We start from the raw sequence: 19,918 nt of genomic DNA on the forward strand, positions 1-19,918 counted from the left end.
TTAGTGACTAAATTGAAAGTTTTCATAGTTAAATGACCAAAACAATAAACTAATAGATGGCTGACTAAATCTATAATTACCCAAAAATATGAAATGATAAAACCCTAAAACCCTAAAGAAGAGTTAAGAAACTAGAAGAAGCTGCTACTCCTGCTTCTAGACCTTCTCTCCCATCCCTTTATGGGTTTCTTTTTTCCCTCTTTTAAAAGCCACCCCTGAAACACATTGTCTTTTGTCACCCCACAAATAGCTTTGCTGTCAACATTTTACTCAAGATTTTCCTCTTTTTCTTCCTCCCAAACTAACTATGTATCGTTTTGCTTCAAGCCTTGCTTCTAAAGCTAGGTACTACGTTCATTGCAATTACTTCATTTAACTGTCATTTTATTTTATTTTTGTTGATTAGGAATTAGCTAACTTATTCACTTTTTAATTCAATCTTTGGTTTCAGGGCTGCTAGGAACACTACATATCAGGTAGTTTAGTGACCAGTACTTAATTCTTTTTATTTTATTGTTATTAAATGTTTGACTTGATATTTTTAATTGTTTTCTGTTTTTTTTCGGGTGCGTGTTAGATTGGTAGTAGGCTGAGTTGGAATAGGAACTATGCTGCAAAAGATATTAAATTTGGGTGGAAGCTCGAGCATTGATGCTTAAAGGTGTTGAAGAGCTCGCTGATGCTGTTAGAGTAACCATGGGTCCTAAGGTAAATCTAATATTCATTTTCATTTCTGACTTATTTCTTTTATGTACTCGTTCTGTTTCAAGGTTAATCATTCATTGGAACTGTTTATGCCTTTTCTTCTATATTGAACAAGAAGTACGGATTTAATATTTATAGGTAGAGTATTGATCAATGGAAGAAATAATATTACTACTTGTAGGGGCGGAATGTGGTTATTGAACAAAGCTACGGTGCTCCAAAAGTGACTAAAGATGGTGTAACTGTTGCAAAGAGTATTGAATTCAAAGACAAAGTGAAGAACGTTGGTGCGAGTCTTGTGAAACAAGTTGCAAATGCCACCAATGATGTAGCTGGTGATGGTAAGGCACAAGCGCCTTTTCTAATCTACTAGATTCACTTGAAACCTTTGGATCTGTTTCTAATCTAGTAGAAAGCCGAGTTGTGAAATTCATTGACATTTTTGCAGGAACTACCTGTGCAACGGTGCTTGACACGAGCAATTTTTACCGAAGGATGCAAGTCTGTTGCTGCAGGAATGAATGCAATGGACCTAAGGCGTGGCATAACAATGGCAGTTGATGCTTGTAACAAACTTGAAAAGCCGGGCAAGGATGATTAGCACATCTGAAGAGATTGCTCAGGTTGTTTTCCTATCTGAGCTTTTTCTATCAAAAGTTATTGCAGTCAGGATCATACAGTACTTTAGAATAAAAAACCAAAGTGTTGGTAAACTTTAATCTACAAGTCTTCATCTTAAATATTTTGTAATAGGTTGGAACAATATCAGCTAATGGAGAGAGGGAAATTGGTGAGTTGATTGCAAAGGCCATGGAGAAGGTTGGCAAAGAAGGGGTGATAACAATTCAGGTATCAGTACCGACATATCATATCGGCTTGAGGATATTCCTGTTTTTTGTAATTTTACTAGTTTTTGTTGCTCATGCTTGGCATATAATTTTGAACTATTTTATACCTCATATGATGTCTTACTGTGGGTTATTCTGCGCTTTAAACCTTTGCAGGATGGTAAAACATTATATAATGAGTTGGAAGTTGTCGAGGGCATGAAGCTAGACAGGGGCTACATATCCCCATATTTCATCACCAACACTAAAACCCAAAAATGTGTAAGTAACTGATTTCTCCTTTGGTTAAACTGGAAAATCTCTGAGTCTTGAGTCTTGACCATGTTATGGTTCTGATTCAATTCACTGTGTTATGGCAGGAATTAGATGATCCTCTTATCCTAATTCATGAGAAGAAAGTATCAAGCTTGAATGCTGTTGTAAAAGTATTAGAGTTAGCTTTAAAGGTAAGCAAATTTTGAACAAATCATGCATTATGAACATTCTGGCTGAATTAATTTTGATTAATCATCATTCATAACAATTGTTTATCTCACTAAGCGTATGACATTTCTTAAAATAACTTCTACACTTGATTTGTACATTAACATCTTCTATGCTATATTTGTTCAGAGACAAAGGCCCTTGCTGATTGTAGCTGAAGATGTAGAGAGCGAAGCACTTGCTACGCTCATTCTTAACAAGCTTCGTGCTGGAATCAAGGTTTGATATTCAGTCTGATATGAATCCTTTTTACTGTTGTCCTATGTTAATGTCCTCATTTGTAGGAATGCTTGCTAATCTATATGGATTATTTATGGTGCAGGTCTGTGCCATCAAAGCCCCCGGTTTTGGAGAAAACAGGAAGTCTAGTCTGCATGATCTTGCTGTCCTCACAGGAGGAGAGGTAGGACAATTTTGTGTTTCTGCTATATGATATTTCCTTGTTCGGCATATGGTTCCTTTGACATGAATTTTCATGACCTCTTGATGATGGTATCTGTTACTTCTCTACTGTAGGTTATAACAGAAGAGCTTGGCATGAACCTTGAAAAGGTGGATCTGGACATGCTTGGCACTTGCAAAAAGGTATGATTTCTATAGTTTGGGACATGAAATGTTTGTCAATGTGATATGTTTTCATATAAGCAGGAAGTTCATGAGTTTGGTAAAATAGTTTTATTTAGTCCCTTTTTACATGTAGATTCTTTTTGATGCATGATTCTTTCCTTTTGGCTGTTAAAGGTTACTGTCTCAAAGGATGACTGTTATTCTTGATGGGAATGGTGACAAGAAAGCCATTGAAGAAAGATGCGAACAGGTCTTGTTCTTTTACAAACAATTGTTTAGCCATCTTATGATTCTTGAACTCTGCATGATTTTTATTAATAATTCAGATTATAATGTCTTCAATAACAGATTAGGTCAGCAATTGAATTGAGCACCTCTGATTACGATAAAGAGAAGTTGCAAGAGAGATTGGCAAAACTTTCTGGTGGTGTGGCTGTTTTGAAGGTATAGTTCCTTACAGTTACTGGCATTTTTAACTTATCAACTTCGAGAGGCAATAGCTGTTCCTTTCCTATTTGCTGTTGTTTGAATGCAATTTAATGAAGAATTCGTTGGAAATTGCAGATCGGAGGAGCTAGTGAAGCTGAAGTTGGTGAGAAGAAGGATAGAGTTACAGATGCACTGAATGCAACAAAAGCAGCTGTAGAAGAGGGTATTGTGCCAGGTAAAAACTTTTAGTCTTAATGGTTTTTCATTAAGTTTCAGTTAAACTTGGAATATAATTCAATGTATGGAAACATCTAGGTGGTGGTGTCGCTCTGTTGTATGCATTGAAAGAGTTGGACAAGCTACCTACAGCTAACTTTGACCAGAAGATTGGTGTTCATCCAGAATGCTCTAAAGGTTTGCAACTCTTTTCTGCATGTCAGATAGGTTCAAATTCTGAAAATTCTATTCTTGATATACTGTTGAAAGTCTAGACAGCTCTTCCACTATACAGTTTCAAAATGCTGGTGATTTTGATGTGTGAAGTTACAATCTTCTCATAAATGAATTCATTGCAGACACCTGTGCACACAATTGCTTCAAATGCTGGAGTTGAGGGAGCTGTTATTGTTGGTAAGCTGTTGGAGCAGGATAACCCTGATCTTGGCTATGATGCAGCCAAAGGTTTGTGAATCTCTTGTAAGGTTTTTTCATCGTATATTTTTACTGTTCTAATGAAATTGACACAGCTTATATTCCTATGTTTGGTATATAACCAGGTGAATATGTCGATATGGTAAAGGCTGGTATTATTGATCCATTGAAAGTAATTAGAACCGCTTTGGTCGATGCTGCAAGGTAAGTGTAATGGTAGTTTTGCTTGGGCCCTGACTTAAAATCTTAAAAGTAACAAGCTGAGTATGTTTCCTTTCTGATGCAGCGTGTCATCATTGATGACAACTACCGAAGCTGTTGTAGTCGAACTTCCAAAGGATGAGAAGGATGTTCCGGCAATGCCTGGCGGTATGGGTGGCATGGATTATTAAGGTTATTCCCCCTAACAATACACTGATTTTAAGTGCTTTCATCTAATCTATTTCCATTTCCTCAACATCTGTGAGAAAAAAGAATATCCGAGTCTCGATGTCTAAGTTGGAAGGTGTTTTGGTGATAAAGGGTCAACAGGACTCTCTTATTGTTGTTGCTAGAAAGAACGAACTAGTTTGTATTACCATTTTATCTTGAAATAAATGAAAAAATGAAAAGAAAAAAAAATTTCACTTTCGACTGTGATCGATATGAGTTTTTGCAAAGAATCTTTTGATTATTCTTATGCTGTAGGTTTTTTTTTTTTTTTTTGGCTCAGTGCTATGATCATTTTAAATATAAGTTAACATTAGTTTAGATAAACTTATTCAAGTGTGCTATCAATGAGGCCGAGGTCCTGGGATGGGATTTTGATGTCTTTCCTGTCGTGCTGGATTGTGTCCAAATTTTACTTTATTTAAATTCTGTCATATTGGATTTTTTCATAGTTATTTTGGTTTCCGAATATATTCCGATTATTGTTATTGTTTATTCGGATATGTATTGTTTGTAATGTTATTTACATCGTGTAATTTAAAGCTTTAGCTTTGTTCTCTTCAGCCTGAAGTGAAAAACCTGAGTGGTAACATGTTTAATGGAAAACGTGGGAAAATTTTACTTGGGGGGACGGGACCACTTACCGCATGCTGTCTTCAATTAAGTTATTATGGTAAAATGTACTGAATTTTTATTTCCCCATTTTTGGGTTTAAATGTTCCAATTTAATTTTTAACATTGTTTAAAGTTTTAATACAAATATTATTTTCGTTTTATTTTATATTTCTATATATAACATCCAGAGAAAAAATACAAATCTGATATGGAACATTATTAAATTTGAAAATAGAGCATTCTTTTCATTTTTTCCATTTTCGCTTGAAGTTCATTTAATTTTTATATCAATTTTTTTTATAAATTTGTTATATTCAACCACCTTTGATAGGTAATAATTTTATTTGAAATATCAAAAAGATAATTTTACAAAACAACAAAATTTTTGAAAGTATTTTTATCTTTTTATATTTTTAAATAATTACAAAATACATGTAAGTAGTTATAATTTATTTCTTAGTTACATCATTTAATTGATTGTCGCATCAATTTTTTAATTTTTTTTACATATTTGTTGTATAAAAATTTTCACTAACTTTAAACTCTAATACATTTTAAAAATAAATTTTTAAAAATTATATATGAAATTTAATTTAATGTAATCGTATAAATTTTGATTTTATTTTTATACATGAAATTGTGAGTTTTGAAATTTTTAACATTATTGAATTAACATCATTTTTACGTGATATATTACATAAAAATAATTACATTAATTTAGTATGAAAATAAATATATGTATTTTTTAAAGTGTATACTTATTTAAAATTATATGTATATGTATACAAACAATTTAAATTTTATGTGAAATTGCATCAAAACAAGTTAATATGTCAAATTACATATTTTTTCAAAGATTATATTTATCTTTTCGCAGTTTTATTCTTATTAACACAATATTTTATTTTTAATGGATTTTAGAAAATTTTTGAAAAGGGTAATTTATATTTAGTATTTTTAATATTTCAATGGATATTTTAAAAAATTGGTTAAATTGTTATATATTAAGTCAAGTATTTCTTTACCTGTTTATATAATTAACATTATTTTTATAGTGTTAAAAGAACATTATTTTCCTTAAAATTTTTTCGGTACATATTTGAAAATTATTATTAATATATCATATTACACACCTATATTATAATGTATACAAATATATTGACAATTTTTAATGTAGAAGGTTTAAAATGATAATAAGTGACGTTTTTTTTATGATTGACAAATAGTATTTACTGATTAATTATATCTTTGAATATCAAAAGTTTAGTAGTACCTTAAAGTCAATTAATTTTTTTAGTTAAATTGTATTTATGTGTACTAATTTCAAAATTTTTAATATATTATACATAATCTATAATAAATAAATATACTACGAAATGTAATAATATATTTTTTATTGATAGATAAAATTAGTATATCCGAAATAAAAAAATACATATATATTTGATATAGCGTTATTCGAATAATATTAAATCAACTAACATACCAGTCCAGAAAAATGACTGAATTTCTAAATGAATTGTTGAAAACTGATAAATAAAAGATTAAGATAAAATGATAAGAAACTGATTTTATAAATATTTTATGATCTTTAATTACTTATTTTTTTTTTGATAAATTTATTTAGTGATTATTAGATCAATAATTAAATTAATTCTTAATTTATTTGATAACTTATCCAATTTTTAAAATTTTCATTCAATACTGAACACAAATTACAGTATAAAACATAGACGATTTGCTTGAGAAGACGTTTACTACTTTTCTTATTATTAATATTTTTGAAACTTTATGGTAATGTCAACTATTACTATATAATTATTTGTTATTTGGAATATGTTAAAATGAAAGAAATTGGAAGCTTCAAGTAAGATGATTATAGTACAAACTTAGCTAACTAGCTTTCTAAAATACAACATTTAATATTTAGTCAAAGAGTCGATTTGAGTCTTAGTTAAATTGATTCGCATTATTATTAATACACGAGGACGTAAGTTTAAGTGTATTAAATGTATTATCTTTTATTTATGGGTTGAAGAAAGTACTATGAATAGTTTTAAGCATTGCAACAAAAATTTTCTTATATCCTGTTGCCACAAACCAAATTTACTTGATCAAAGATTTATAGTTAAGCTCTCGTAATTGGTTTAGTGGTCAATAACTATTTACCCATAAAATTCACCTGGTTTGAATATTTGGGTAGTAAATAATAATTTTTATTTGAATAATCTCTCTATTCACTAAATTATTAATTTATTACACATGCATTAGATTAGAATTATCTCTATGAAAAATGAATTCATTTAATTTTTTTAATGATAACTTTAAAATTTTAAAATTATTGTTATGAAAAATTATAAAGATGAAATTGATATTTTAATTATAATTTAGGGGTTAAATTAAGTATTAACCTATAAATGTGAGGTATCATTTTATCAAAGGATTAACACGACATCCATAACTGACAAATGATTAAAATATTACAAATGGATAAATTTAATAATTAGTATAACTTAAATTTCACCAAATAATTTTCCTAAAAAAAAAACTGAAGAGTTTTTTTATTTTAATATTACTTTAAAAAAGAAAAAGAAACGTTAAAAAATGAAGTTGGAATGATAAAACCCTAAACCCTAAAGAAGGGTTAAGAAACTGCTGCTCCTGCTTCTAGACCCTTCTTCTCTCCCATCTCTTTGGGTTTCCTTTTCCCTCTTTAAAACGCCCCCTGAAACCCACCCATTGTCTTTTGTCAAACCCACAAACAGCTTTACTGTTAACATTTTACTCAAGATTTTCCTCCTTTTTTTCCTCCCAAAATAACCATGTATCGTTTTGCTTCAAGCCTTGCTTCTAAAGCTAGGTACTACGTTCACTGCAATTATTCATTACTTGTCATTTTATTTTATTTTTGTTGATTTGGAATTAACTAGCTTATTCCCCTTTCTTCATTTTCAATCTTTGGTTTCAGGGCTGCTAGGAACACTACATATCAGGTAGTTTAGTGACCAGTACTTACATTCTTTTTATTTTTGTTTATTATTAATGTTTGATTAGATTTTTTTAATTGATTTCTGTTTTTCTTTGGGTGCGTGTTAGATGGTAGTAGGTTGAGTTGGAATAGGAACTATGCTGCAAAAGATATTAAATTTGGGGTTGAAGCTCGCGCTTTGATGCTTAAAGGTGTTGAAGAGCTTTCTGATGCTGTTAGAGTAACCATGGGTCCTAAGGTAAATCCAATATTCACCATTTCATTTGAGTTATTTTCTTTTATGTACTCGTTCTGTTTCAAGGTTAATCATTCACTGGAACTGTTTATGCCTTCTCTTCTATATGAACAAGAAGTAGGGACTTAATATTTATAGGTAGAGATATTGATAGATGGAAGAAATAATGTTACATACTTGTAGGGTCGGAATGTGGTTATTGAACAAAGCTACGGTGCTCCAAAGTGACTAAAGATGGTGTACTGTTGCAAAGAGTATTGAATTCAAAGACAAAGTGAAGAACGTTGGTGCGAGTCTTGTGAAACAAGTTGCAAATGCCACCAATGATGTAGCTGGTGATGGTAAGGCACAAGCGTTTTCTAATCTATTAGATTCACTTGAAACCTTTGGATCTGTTTCTAATCTAGTAGAAAGCCGATTTGTGAAATTCATTGACATTTTTGCAGGAACTACCTGTGCAACGGTGCTTACACGAGCAATTTTTACCGAAGGATGCAAGTCTGTTGCTGCAGGAATGAATGCAATGGACCTTAGGCGTGGCATAACAATGGCAGTTGATGCCGTTGTTAACAAACTTGAAAAGCCGGGCAAGGATGATTAGCACATCTGAAGAGATTGCTCAGGTTGTTTTACTATCTGAAGCTTTTCTATCAAAAGCTTATTGCAGTCAGAATCATACAGTACTTTAGAATAAAAAACCAAAATGGTGGTAAACTTTAATCTACTAAGTCTTCAACTTAAATATTTTGTAATAGGTTGGAACAATATCGGCTAATGGAGAGAGGGAAATTGGTGAGTTGATTGCAAAGGCCATGGAGAAGTTGGCAAAGAAGGGGTGATAACAATTGAGGTATCAGTACCTTCATATATCGGCTTGAGGATATTCCTGTTTTTTGTAATTTTACTAGTTTTTGTTGCTCATGCTTGGCATATAATTTTGAACTATTTTATACCTGATAGATGTCTTACTGTGGGTTATTCTGCGCTTTAAACCTTTGCAGGATGGTAAAACATTATATAATGAGTTGGAAGTTGTTGAGGGCATGAAGCTAGACAGGGGCTACATATCCCATATTTCATCACCAACACTAAAACCCAAAATGTGTAAGTAACTGATTTCTCCTTTGGTTAAACTGGAAAATCTCTGAGTCTTGAGTCTTGACCATGCTATGGTTTGATTCAATTCACCGTGTTATGGCAGGAATTAGATGATCCTCTTATCCTAATTCATGAGAAGAAGTATCAAGCTTGAATGCTGTTGTAAAAGTATTAGAGTTAGCTTTAAGGTAAGCAAATTTTGAACAAATCATGCATTATGAACATTCTGGCTGAATTAATTTTGATTAATCATCATTCATCAAATTGTTTATCTCACTAAACGGTATGAATTTCTTAAAATAACTTCTACACTTGATTTGTAACATTAACATCTTCTATGCTATATTTGTTCAGAGACAAAGGCCCTTGCTGATTGTAGCTGAAGATGTAGAGAGCGAAGCACTTGCTACGCTCATTCTGAACAAGCTTCGTGCTGGAATCAAGGTTTGATATTCAGTCTGATATGAATCCTTTTTACTGTTGTCCTATGTTAATGTCCTCATTTGTAGGAATGCTTGCTAATCTATATGGATTATTTATGGTGCAGGTCTGTGCCATCAAAGCCCCGGTTTGGAGAAAACAGGAAGTCTAGTCTGCATGATCTTGCTGTCCTCACAGGAGGAGAGGTAGGACAATTTTGTGTTTCTGCTATATGATATTTCCTTGTTCGTAGCCTACAGTTCCTCGACATGAATTTTCATGACCTCTTGATGATGGTATCTGTTACTTCTCTACTGTAGGTTATAACAGAAGAACTTGGCATGAACCTTGAAAAGGTGGATCTGGACATGCTCGGCACTTGCAAAAAGGTATGATTTCTATAGTTTGGACATGAAGTGTTTACTTAATGTGATATGTTCTTATATAAGCAGGAAGTTCTCAAGTTTGGTAAAACATTTTATTTAGTCCCTTTTTACGTGTGGTTTTCTTTTTTGATGCATGATTCTTCTCCTTTTGGGTGTTAAAGGTTACTGTCTCGAAGGATGACACTGTTATTCTTGATGGGAATGGTGACAAGAAGCCATTGAGGAAAGATGTGAACAGGTCTTGTTCTTTTACAAACAATTGTTTAGCCATTTATGATTCTTGAACTCTGCATGATTTTATTAATAATCTGATTGTAATGTCTTTCATGATAACAGATTAGATCAGCAATTGAATTGAGCACCTCTGATTATGATAAGGAGAAGTTGCAAGAGAGATTGGCAAAACTTTCTGGGTGTGGCTGTTTGAAGGTATAGTTTCCTTACAGTTACTGGCATTTGTTAGCTTGTCATTCGAGTGGCAATAGCTGTTCCTTTCCTATTTGCTGTTGGAAATTAACAAGAATTCGTTGGAAATTGCAGATCGGAGGAGCTAGTGAAGCTGAAGTTGGAGAAGAAGGATAGAGTTACAGATGCAATGCAACAAAGCAGCTGTAGAAGGGGTATTGTGCCAGGTAAAAACTTTTTATCTTTGGTTTTTCATTAAGTTTCAGTAATCTTGGAATATAATTCAATATGGAAACATCTAGGTGGTGGTGTCGCTCTTTTATGCATCGAAAGAGTTGGACAAGCTACCTACGCTAACTTTGACCAGAAGATTGGTGTTCAAATCATCCAGAATGCTCTAAAGGTTTGCAACTCTTTTCTGCATGTCAGATAGGTTCAAATTCTGAAAATTCTATTCTTGATATACTGTTGAAAGTCTAGACAGCTCTTCCACTATACAGTTTCAAAAAGCTGGTGATTTGATGTGTGAAGTTACAATCTTCCTCATAATGAATTTATTGCAGACCTGTACACACAATTGCTTCAAATGCTGGAGTTGAGGGAGCTGTCATTGTTGGTAAGCTGTTGGAGCAGGATAACCCTGATCTTGGCTATGATGCAGCCAAAGGTTTGTGAATCTCTTGGAAGGTTTTTTCATCGTATATTTTTACTGTTCTAATGAAATTGACACAGCTTATATTCCTATGTTTGGTGTATAACCAGGTGAATATGTCGATATGGTAAAGGCTGGTATTATTGATCCATTGAAAGTAATTAGAACTGCTTTGGTGATGCTGCAAGGTAAGTGTAAATCGGTAGTTTTGCTTGGGCCCTGACTTAAAATATTGTAACAAGCTGAGTATGTTTCCTTTCTGATGCAGCGTGTCATTGATGACAACTACTGAAGCTGTTGTAGTCGAACTTCCAAAGGATGAGAAGGATGTTCCGGCATGCCTGGCGGTATGGGTGGCATGGATTATTAAGGTTATTCCCCTAACAGTGCACCGATTGTAAGTGTTTTCATCTAATCTATTTCATTTCCTCAACATCTGTGAGAAAAAAGATTATCCGAGTTTTGATGTTTAAGTTGGAAGGCTTCCATGTAATCATAAATTGAGAGCTATTTGGTGGTTTTGGTGATAAAGGGTCAACAAAACTGTCTCATTGTTTTTGCTAGAAAGAAAGGACTACATTGTATTGGACCATTTTCTGGAAATAAATGGAAAAAATGAAAAAAGAATTCTGACTTTCCACCGTGATTGACATGAATTTTTGCAAAGAATCTTTTAATTGTTCTTATGACGGATTTTCTGGTTTTATTCTGGATTGTTCAAGCTTGGATTCTATTTTTGTCTCAGTGCCTGGATTATTATATATTAACATGTGTTTAGTCAACTTATTCAAGTAGTGCCAATGAGGTGAGGTCCTGTGACGGGGACTTTGATGTCTTAAGTTCGATTTCCTTTTTGCAGGAAATCTTGCTAAATCATGTGAGTATTGCATCTAGATTTTATTTTTGCTTAAATCCCATCATGTGGGGTCTTTTTCAGATTTATTTTGGTTCGATTTCAGATATATTCGGGTGCTTTGTAATGCTTGATTTTGATTATAATTATTTGGATTTTTATGTTTTTGGTGCAAGGATTTGTGTTGTTTGGATTTGTAATGGTATTTGTAAACTTCAAAATCAGGAAAAACACACACACTTATCCAAAGCTTTATTAATCGAGTTAAATTGAATTCAAATTCAGGTGAAGGAACTAATTGTCTACTTCAAGCTCTCTTAGCTACAGCTTGAATTACCATCTCTCCCTTGTCCTTGAAGGTTAAAGGTCTGAGAGTTGGCATTCCAAAGAAAAACAACCTACAGCTTGAAGTGATATGTTGAGCGAAATGTGGACAAGTATTTGCATACTTTCATTAACCAAATTAGAATCAAGTAATCTATTTGAATTTATTAGAAGTACAAAATTTGGTTCTATCATCTTCAAATCCAACTTAAGTAGTTGATCCATGTGCATTTTTAAAAAAAATTGTGGGCAACAATCTTGGAAGAGTTTACGTCGGTCTCTTAAGATTTAAGTTTCATTCATTCATCAAGTTTGTAATTTATCCTATATACTCGTTAAGATCATTCTCTTTCACTAAATTTTTTCCTTGGTAGCTTATCACAAGTTAAATATATAATAATTTGTTTGCAAAATCGTACAAATCAAATAATATACAATCCTAAATTAAAATTGGAAGCTTCAAATCTTTAGTTAAATTATGAAAGTGGTTATCTCTGCAATTGTTTCAGTAGAACTTTTATAAGAAATCACATAAGCAAAGATATTCAAGATTGTATCTTTAATTAAAATGATCTATCATATAGTAACATGATTAATATCAACGTGATACGATCATAAATTGTGCTTAAATTTATCCAAGATGATGTAAAAGCTAAAACTAAAACAACATTTTTCGATTAAAGTATACAAACATATACGGCAAGTTACACAACCATGCAACTGTAATAAGTTTACAATTGATGTACAACTTAAACATGCAACTACACTAATAAATTAAACAAATTTGAGAGATATTATTCATTAACAAAATTAATGAACTGCAACTCAAAATTTGATGTTTGTTTGTTAAGAAACCACGTTTACTACTATTTCTTATTTTTGAAACTATATGGTTAATGTCCTGATTATTTCTACTATATATCTGTTTTGTTGTTGAGAATAATAAATGCTAGAAAATGAAAGAAATTACAAGCTTCAAGTTGAAGATGATTATGGTCCTACAAGAATTTATGGGTAAATGTCCTGAGCGGCTACATTTACATTAGTGTTCTTCACGACTGTCAAGCCTTGAATTACACTCCCCAGAAGCAAAAGGTTTTCTAAGTTTCAACCTTTTTTTTTTTTTTTAATTTGTCTTGTATTTATTTTTATAATTTTCATGTCATTACGACCATCAAGGAGGGCATCTTCCCTGGTTCTTAAGGTTCTTGGTCTTCTTTCATGACCATACTGGGATGATTTTACATCACTAAATGCAGTTTTGGAAGCAGCTGATATCTTATTAACAACAATTTAATTGCTTGAACAATGGCAGAAATAAGTGGGTCTATTGCACCAGTTGAATCAAGCGTGATAGATATAAGTTCAACCAACTCTCCGCGAGCAAAGGCATCATCGATGGATCCAAAGAATGTAGATTGCTGTGAAGAAAGGAGCAAGTCACTCCGAGCTAGATACATTTATGCCATAATCTTCTTCACAATCAACCTTACTGCCTGGTTCATTCGAGATTATGGACACAGTGTGTTCCCTCCAACCTACTGTGAGTCAAGTTTTCCCTTTCTATGGATCCTTTGAGACAAAGTATATGGATACCTTGACTGTATTATCAAAAATAAAAACATGGTTCCTTTTATTTTGAGCACATATATATTCCCTGTTGAACCCTTAGAATTTCTACTAAATATATTGAATGGAAAATATTGTCTGACAGATAAAGAAGCTTGTGGAACCACAGGACATGATTGTTTTCACACATTGGGAGTTCTCCGTGTGAGTTTAGGATGTTTCGTATCTTCCTATTAACACTGCATATATATATGTATATTTATATATGTACATATATATAGTTATGGTATGTTATCGTGGACTTTTCATTTTATCTGAAGTTCTTGTGTGTCTGAAACATACATGGATACATATTAAGTTTTTTTAACCAATATATGTATTATACACACACTTAGATTCATTGTTTACATTCCAAACTCTGGAAATTGTGTTCCTTGACATTCATTTCAGATATTTTTCTTTCTCATGTTTCTTACCACATTTATGCAAGAAAATTATACGAAGCTTGCAGTAAAATGGCACTCAGGATGGTGGAAGCTGAAGTTCTTCCTATTGCTTGCATCAATGGTGGTACCCTTCTTCATCCCTCCAGGTTTTATTCACATCTATGGTAAGTTAGCTTTGAAACCCGAATTTAAGAACTCGAAACTTTAAGCATGTTAATATGGCTCTGCGCATCGGTGCTCGACTTGAACATCGTGATCATAAGAGTAGCTATCTAAAACTACAGAGTTAAGGACCTTGTTTTCTCCCTCTTGCAGGAGAAGTCGCTCGTGTCGGTGCAGGGTATTCTTTGTACTTTCAATCTTTAATTTCACAGCTTTTCATTATATGATTTCATCAGTCTCAAATTTTAATCTTATTAACTATATGATGCTAAATGTAATATAAAGTTACCAATAGTTGGTATAATTTGCTTTAACTTACGCTTTAGCTTTTTAAGTATGAGATTAAGTATGCTTTGCTGCTTATCTGATATAGGATTTTTCTGCTTCTGCAACTTATAAGTGTAATTGAGTTTATCAGATGGTGGAATAAGTACTGGTCACCTGATGAGCAAAGTAACCAAAGGTATAAATACATACAGTCATACATACATACATACTTTCTGATGAATCATTTTCTTCATTTCCTTCAGGAGCTGCTCCATTGCATTATTTACCTCAACAGTGTTTTATGGTGTTTCCATATGTGGAATTGTGTCTATGTACTATTTTTACGCCCAAGACCAGCATGTTCTCTCAACATATTCTTCATCACATGGACTGCCCTTCTGCTCATAGTTATGATGGTTATATCCTTGCATTCAAAGGTGTATATATATATTTTCTTTGGAATATCATTCATTGCCACCTGAGAATTTTTTTTCAGCACTTTCTTGAGATTTTCATGTATCTGGAAGGTTGCTGGAGGATCAAATTCCTATATCCAATGTCAGAGTATGTGTTGGGCACGAGTACTAAACAAGGGTATTTTAGAAAAAAAAAAAGAAATATCTTAGTAACATAGCATTTTTGTTGTATCTCTATGGGTAAATTTTGGGCCATCATCCACTGCAAGTGACAAAATGAAGCATTCAAATTCTACCAAATATGACTGCTAGGGAAGTGGTAACTTCTTTTAATTACTGTGAAGTTAAATCATAACATCATGGAATGCAGGTTAATAGAGGTCTATTATCTTCAGGAATTATGGCTTCTTATGTTGTTTTCCTCTGTTGGTCTGCCATTAGAAGGTTTGAATTTGATCCCATATTTTTAACCTGCTGCATTGAATTGAGTTTTAGCAGTTATTGCTAATTAACTATGAAGGGCTAAACTTAGGAAAATGTTTAAAATTTTGTTTAACTGCATATCTCAGCTAGTAGAGTACGTATTATATACCCTATAATATTTCTATTCCGGATAATTATTTTATACACTGTCAATAGAATAAAAAATTTCACAAATTTCACAAACAGATGTAAGATGTTATGTGTCTTTTTGTTGGATTTTTTTTTTTGCAAGATATATTACAGCCTTTTAAATTTGCTTATGAAATTTTTTATTTCACTAACAATGTATAAAATAATTATCCTATGGACTCTAGTAAGAGTGCTACATATGTGTCCAATACAATTAGGTTTAATTTTTTTTTCTAAATTTTTCTTGTACTGGAAGAGAGTTTAGAGGATAATTTCCTCATATGCACGTCCAGAAACGTATAAGATGCAAATATCAATCAAGAATACTATTAAAAAAAATTCAGAGTTACATAAATTGTAACTCATCTCCTTGCAAGAAGTCATTTTCTCCTACATTGTGACCCCTTTTTTCACCTTTTCAATGTCCAATTATTAAAGGTTAAATTAACAAGTAACTTGTGAATACTGGTTTTTCTTTATTTATTTTAGGTCTCAAATACTATAATATGCTTCGGGTTTCTTTATATATACATTCCTTCATGCATTAATATGTTGTGCCTTAAGAAATTAACAAAAGAAGTGACTTTTGGTTCCACCACATGGCTTTTTCAGTGAACCAGTTGATGAAAAATGTAATGTACAAAAGCCAGATAACCGGAAATTCGATTGGACCACCGTACTTGTAAGAGTTTCCCATTCTTTCTTCACAACTTTGGGTAGCGTGTGTGTTTATATATAGCACTGCTTTATGAATTACATTTCCCAGAGTTTTGTAGTAACTTGTCTTCACTTCATTTGCAGGGGTTTCTGATTGCAATAGGTGCTATTGTCATGGCAACCTTTTCAACAGGGATTGACTCCAAATCATTTCAGGTAACAAATGACTCTTTATATTATATCGATAAAATGATAATACCATATCAAAGTCTAAATTCTATCAGATTTTTTAAATTTGTCAGGTGATAAACCTCTTTTAACGTAATTGTTTTGTACGTTTTTTTTTTTTTCAGTTTAACAAAAATAACGTTAAACTAGAGGATGATATACGTTACAACTATGGATTTTTCCACATGATATTCTCTTTGGGGGCCATGTACTTTGCAATGTTATTCATCAGTTGGAATTTGAAAGACTCAGCAACCGAGTAAAATATTTCACTCCCAATATACTAAATAAATAATTAATTATCCTATATATTTATAGTTGCTTTACAATTAATCTCAGATGGAGCATTGATGTTGGTTGGGCAAGTGCAGGCGTTAAAATCATCAACGAGTGGGTGGCAGCCACCATATACAGTAAGTGAATTCAAATCCATTATTTACTGCTGTTAAATCAACTTTTAAAGATAATTTTACAATTAAACATATAAATCACATGGAGAAATAAGAAAATCTTTTTAGGGGTAGAAGTTAAATTATAATTTTTATTATAGTAAAAATATAATTTTTAAAAGATTAAATTAAAATTTTATCATTTTTAAGGGAGTGTAATTTTAATTTTATTAATTTAAAATTTTAAAATTTTAAAATAACAAAATAAAAAAAGTTTCACATTTTAAGGGGAACTGAGCTCTACAAAACCCTAAATTCACCCCTGTAAATGAATACAATGTTCTATATTGTAATCCATTATTTTATTGCGATTTTTAGGTCGTAACTATAATTAACTATGCAGACTAATATTTATCCTCTAATTTATACAGCGTGGAAGTTGGTTAGCCCCGTTGTGAAGCAATATAGGGTAGTGAACAATGAGCAGACCATGCAGCCTTGATTTTGTTCTGCTATTAAAGAAAATTATATTCAATTTAAAATTACTACGATTTACACTTGTTTCAAGTTATTATTCTATTAGTTGTACGAACAAGATGAGAAAGCAAAACAAAGTAGTTCATACGAGAATTTATAAATTTATTAACCCAATAAATTTATTAATGCAGTTCGGATTTCTCAAGTTTATGTTTGCAAAGCTATGCTCAAAAAATGATTTTTATTCAATAATTTATCAGTACATTTATTGGTTTAATTAAGCCCAATTTATCCTTTACAATGAATAATTGTAGCCTTAAAATCTAACTCAAATGGTCACAATCACTTCCCACAAACCTCACAATATAAAACACATAACTCTACATAATAACGAGCTCTCAAATTCTCAAGAAAAGCACTCAAATAAGTCCAATTCTATTTGGGGTAAATATGATCTCCTACTTGAATTAAATCGTATCAGCAATTCTACTTAAAGTAGATATGATCGATAAATAAGTCTTCTACTTGAATTAAATCCGATCAATAGCTCATCCTTTAAAACAATAAAGTAATCTAATTTAAATCCTTCAACCAGAATAGAATTAAAACTCTTTTAAATTTAATTTCTTCTACATAAAAACATAGGCAATACGTCTACAAGTCATAATACAATTGCCAACAAAAATAAGATATACTTTAATTGCTTTTAAACTTGTTGTTACAACAAAATATAGGTTATTCAATAGTCTTGATTATTGGTACTATAATTGTTTTAAAGATATTAAAGAAGTGGAAAGCTAGGTAGCTAAGTTTGAAACCCAAAGCCAACTTATTGCATACCAAACTAAAATGAGGTTCAACTTCATTCATAGACTTCTCATGAAACTAATGGTTGCAAATATCTCCCCTCCAACACAAACACCCCCCCCCAATTTGACCACTTGCATTTCCCAATGTCTTTTTTTCAGAAATCTATTTCTATTGCTATAAGACATTTAAAAGCAGATAAAAATAAATAAAGAGATTGGTTGAGCTTTAATCCCCTCCAATCCCCCTTCACAGATTACCATTTCATCATAAGTAGTAGGCATTGCCACCCAAGCTAACCTTTTTTTGGGGGTCATATTTATGGATGTCATTTTTCCCAATCCCAATTTTTTAATCAATCCACCCCCTCCTTATTTTATAGATTGTTCGAATCATTTTCTATATTTAAATATAAGGCTCTCCTTTTTGCATGCGAAGTTGGAGACAGATATAAAGAATGAAAAGTGAGATGGCTTTTGGGGTTATAGTTATAGATAGTGTGGGGGTATTTTGCACGCTTTGCTTTTGCATTTGCACTCACTTTTTCCATCTTTGCGTCTATAAAGCCAGCAGTGCTGTGATGCTTTCCCACCCACAAACCAAAAGAACAATAAATGCCCAATACATGATCTTCTAAACATAGCAAATGTAACAAAAAAAACCCACTTTCCATTTTCAAATCTGTAATGCATTGTTTTGGGGTTTCTTTTCCTGTTTGTTATTATAAACATCCAACCATACAACTTGGAAATGTGAGTTGAGATAATATTTATATTTTGTTCAAAATTATAAAAAATAATATTGAAAGAGGAAATATTAAATAGAATATGATGAAGGCAGATTGCTTGTGAATTGTGAGGGAAGTGTTTTTACAAGCACTTTTCCATCAAGTTGATGGTATGGGACCATGAGTGTTGGTGGAAGGAAGCTACAATTTTTTTTCAATGGTAAGCAGTAAGCACATACATCTTTTATTTATTTTTCTTCAGTATTGACGTTCTAGCATTCAGCATTTATTTATTTTTAATATTGTGTTCAATTGTAAGCAGCAAACACACAGTCTTTTATTTTATTCATTATTGGCGTTCTACCATTAATTCTTCATTTATTTGTTTTCAATATTATGCTTGTGGATAGAAAAACAACTTCAATCTCACATACAATTACATTGGGTACTTTGGTGTATGATTTTTTATATGTCCATATCTCTCTTAGCTTTGCCTGGTGAAGCTTCGCCCACACCAAGCATTAGCTCGCCTTGGACCGGTATCTCGCTGGTACCATGAATTTCATTTTGGCATGTTTGACACGTCGAGCTTCATCTATTAACTTCGTCAACATAAATCTCAAGCTTTCTTTTTGCCTGGGTAACACGTGTAGCTTTATTATAAATTTGGGTAAAAGTATCACAAAATCTACTGTATTATATTTTGAATTACACTTTAATCTCTCTATTTAAAAAATAGATAAGTTAGTCATTGTAAGTAACACAACTCCTATGTTAAAATTGCACTGTTAAATATTTATTTTGGTATTTATATATAAGGTATAATAATAAACTTACCCCTCAATCTTTACAAATTTATTCAATTTGACCACTACTAATTTGGAAATAAATTATAATCTTTTTAAACTAATAAGACTAAAAGGCAAAAAGACCTTAATAACAAATTAAAAAAAACCAATTAAGCTCTTTTAATATTTAAAAATTACTAAAAATCATAAAATTAACCTATCTTATTAAAAAAATTAAATTATATTTTTATTAAAAATAACAATATCGACCAAATAATTTAGTC

At 31.8% G+C, this 19,918-nt stretch overlaps 3 pseudogenes; all 3 read left to right on the forward strand.

Annotated features, from left to right (window-relative positions):
* The first annotated feature begins 239 nt into the window (after positions 1–239).
* Positions 240–4,200, forward strand: LOC121220986 (chaperonin CPN60-2, mitochondrial-like; annotated as a pseudogene).
* Positions 4,201–7,819: 3,619 nt separating this feature from the next.
* On the forward strand, positions 7,820–11,313 carry LOC121220783 (chaperonin CPN60-2, mitochondrial-like; annotated as a pseudogene).
* Positions 11,314–13,011: 1,698 nt separating this feature from the next.
* LOC121220987 (probable serine incorporator) lies at positions 13,012–17,517 on the forward strand (annotated as a pseudogene).
* The last annotated feature ends 2,401 nt before the right edge of the window (positions 17,518–19,918 follow it).

This window comes from Gossypium hirsutum, chromosome D09 (genome assembly GCF_007990345.1).
Source record: "Gossypium hirsutum isolate 1008001.06 chromosome D09, Gossypium_hirsutum_v2.1, whole genome shotgun sequence".
In the NCBI taxonomy this organism is placed as follows: domain Eukaryota; kingdom Viridiplantae; phylum Streptophyta; class Magnoliopsida; order Malvales; family Malvaceae; genus Gossypium; species Gossypium hirsutum.